The sequence below is a fragment of the Phacochoerus africanus genome, chromosome 12, assembly GCF_016906955.1.
Source record: "Phacochoerus africanus isolate WHEZ1 chromosome 12, ROS_Pafr_v1, whole genome shotgun sequence".
NCBI lineage: Eukaryota > Metazoa > Chordata > Mammalia > Artiodactyla > Suidae > Phacochoerus > Phacochoerus africanus.
The window spans coordinates 45,211,296-45,214,665 of record NC_062555.1 but is presented as its reverse complement, the minus strand read 5'-3'; the positions used below and the strand labels follow the sequence as shown (position 1 = coordinate 45,214,665).

The 3,370-nt window shown below is 47.7% G+C and overlaps 1 non-coding gene across 1 annotated transcript; it reads left to right on the top strand.

Moving 5' to 3' along the window:
* Nucleotides 1-415: 415 nt before the first annotated feature.
* LOC125113102 (U6 spliceosomal RNA) lies at nt 416-519 on the top strand. The gene has a single exon (XR_007131333.1). It is a non-coding gene; the product is annotated as a U6 spliceosomal RNA (small nuclear RNA).
* Nucleotides 520-3,370: the final 2,851 nt, after the last annotated feature.

Genomic DNA, 3,370 nt, shown 5'->3' with positions numbered 1-3,370 from the left:
GCTGTAGCTCCGATTCCACGTCTAGCCTGCGAACCTCCATAGGCCATGGGCGCAGCCCTAAAAAAACAATATATGGGAGTTCCCGTCGTGGTGCAGTGGTTAACGAATCCGACTAGGAACCATGAGGTTGCCGGTTCGATCCCTGCCCTTGCTCAGTGGGTTAACGATCCGGCATTGCAGTGAGCTGTGGTGTAGGTTGCAGATGCGGCTCGGATCCCGCATTGCTGTGGCTCTGGCGTAGGCCAGTGGCTACAGCTCCGATTAGACCCCTAGCCTGGGAACCTCCATACGCCGAGGGAGCGGCCCAAGAAATAGCAAAAAGACAAAAAGACAAAAAACAAACAAACAAAAAAAACCCAAAAAAACAATATATGTATATAGGAGGAAATGTGGAACATCAAAAAAGTAGAAGATAGTGCTTGATTCGGCAGCACATATACCAAAACTGGAATGATACAGAGATTAGCATGGCCCCTGTGCAAGGATGAAGTGCAAATTCATGAAATGTTCCATTTTTTTTTTTATCATACTAAGGGAAGTAAGTCAGAAAGAGAAAGACAAATCCTATATGATATCCTTTATATGTGGAATCTAAAACATGGCACAGATGAACCTCTCTACACAACAGAAACAGACCCACAGACATAGAGAACAGACTTGAGGTTGTGAAGCGGGAAGGGGGAGGGAGTGGGATGGACGGGGAATTTGGGGTTAGTAGATGCAAACTACGACATTTCAAATGGATAAGCAATGAAGTCCTACTGTATAGCTCAGGGAATTATATCTAGTGTCTTGGGATAGAACATGATGGAGGATAATATAAGACAGGGGAGTTCCCATTGTGGCTCGGTGGTTAACAAATCTGACTAGGAACCATGAGGTTGCAGGTTCGATCCCTGGCCTTGCTCAGTGGGTTAAGGATCCTGCGTTGCCGTGAGCTGTGGTGTAGGTTGCAGACACAGTTCGGATCCCGCGTTGCTGTGGCTCTGGCGTAGGCTGGCGGCTACAGCTCCGATTCGACCCCTAGCCTGGGAACCTCCATATGCTGCAGGTGCGGCCCTAGAAAAGGCAAAAAGACCAAAAGAAAAAAAAAAGAAAAAAAAAGAAAATGGAATGTGTATATGTATATATATGTGAATATATATGTGTGTATATACAGCAGAAATTGGCACAACATAGTAAATCAACTACACTTTAATTAAAATTTTAGGGAGTTCCCTTTTGTGTCTCAGTGGAAACGAATGCCAACTAGTATCCATGAGGATGCAGGTTTGAGCCCTGACCTCGCTCAGTGGGTTAAGTATCCAGTGTTGCCGTGAACGGTGGTGTAGGTCACAGATGTGGCTTGGATCCTGCGTTGCTGTGGCTGTGGTGTAGGCTGGAAGTTGCAGTTCCAATTCAACCCCTAGCCAGGGAATGTCCATATGCTGTAGGTGTGGCCCTAAAAAGCAAAGAAAAAAAAAACACAAAATAAAATAAAATAAAGGAAAGAGGAAGTGTTGAGGACAAAACAGACACCAAAGGAAGAAAGGAAGGAAGTGTACTGGGAAAGGTGAAAGAGAGGGTAAAAAATATCAGGAGGAAATCAGACAGCTGGGATAACTCAGAGGATGTGAACTGGTGCTTGTCATGGATGCAGAGGCTCCTTGCATGGGCTGAGGACCGTGGTGGGGCAGCATGATGGACTTACAGCCTCGGGGTCCTGCATGGGCAGCGGGTGGGAGGTGGACCTCCTCTGCTCCTCCCCTCTTCCAGGATGGAGCCTGGAAAGGAAGTGACTGAGACTCAGGTCTGCCGGCACTATTTCTTTCAACCTTTCTCCTCTCAAGTTCCCTGCATCTCCTTCTCCTCTGGAGCCCCACTAAGCCTTCTTCTTCTTCTTCTTTTTTTTTTTTTTAAATGACCACACCCTTGGGAGTTCCCATCGTGGCTCAGTGGTTAACAAATCTGACTAGGAACCATGAGGTTATGGGATCGAACTCTGACCTTGCTCAGTGGGTTAAGGATCCGGCATTGCCATGAGCTGTGGTGTAGGTCACAGACGAGGCTCAGATCTGGCATTGCTGTGGCTGTGGTGTAGGCCGGCAGCAACAGCTCGGATTAGACCCCTAGCCCGGGAGACTCCATATGCCCGCGGGTGTGGCCCTAGAAAAGGCAAAAAAAGAAAAAAAGAAAAAAGGCCACACCCTTGGCAAATGGGAGGTCCCTGCTCAGGGACTGAATCCAAGTCAGAGCTGGTTCCTTTAACCCACTGCACGGGTCCAGGATCGAACCCACACCTCTGTAGTGATCCAGGTGCTGCAGTCAGAATCTTAACCCCTTGCACTGCAGGGGGAACTCCCCCTGCCCCAAGCCTTCTTGACTGCCCCTCCCCGCAACAGGAGGACTCCCTGAACTGACCCTGTGGAGTCCCATTGGTTAAATGCCCTGCGGCAGGTGGGGTAGGAATAGGCAGAGTCCTGTTTCGTGTGCTCGATGACATTATGCCTCCCCTTTAGGGATGGCCGCCACGGCTTTGATAACAACACAGGGGAAGATCTATGTCCTGAGCTGGGTCTAGAGTATGCTCATTTCACATTCAAACTCCATTCCTTATTTTACAAAGGTCACAGGAGGGAGGACAATTGGAGGGTAAAAGGTCCAGAAGGTGCCAGAAAGGAGCAGGTGCAGGGGTGAGGCTGGGGAAAAAGGAGTGACAGTTTTTGAACCAATATAGAGAAGACTGAAAATATATAGAAATTCTGAAGTGATGAGAAGGATAGTGGGAGGCGTCTCCTTAAGATGACTTTGCTCAGAAGGGCAGACAGAAGTGTAGACAGACCTGTACTTATAAAGTGCATGAACTCTGGTGACAGACACGCTAGTTCAAATCCCAGCTCATCCACCTCCTAGCTGGGAGAGAGTTCCTTGACTGCTCTGTAGTTCAGATTCTGTATCTGTTTTGAAAAAAATGTGATGGGAGTTCCCGTTGTGGCTCAGTGGTTAACGAATCAGACTAGGAGCCATGAGGTTGCAGGTTTGATCCCCGGCATTGCTCAGTGGATTAGGGATCTGGTGCTGCTGTGAGCTGTGGTGTAGGTTGCAGATGTGGCTCGGATCCCACATTGCTGTGGCTCTAGTGTGGGTTGGCGGCTACAGCTTGGATTCAACCCCTAGCCTGGGAACCTCCATATGCCATGGGAGTGGCCCAAGAGGTGGTGAAAAAGACCAAAAAAAAAAAAATGTGATGATGACATTGTGGAATCTACTTGATAGTTTTGCTATGAGCATTAAATGCATTACAATGCCTGTGGGTTAACTATTTTCCTTTTATTATCATTATTAATTTTTATGGCTACACTCATGGCATATAGAAGTTTCCACAGAATTT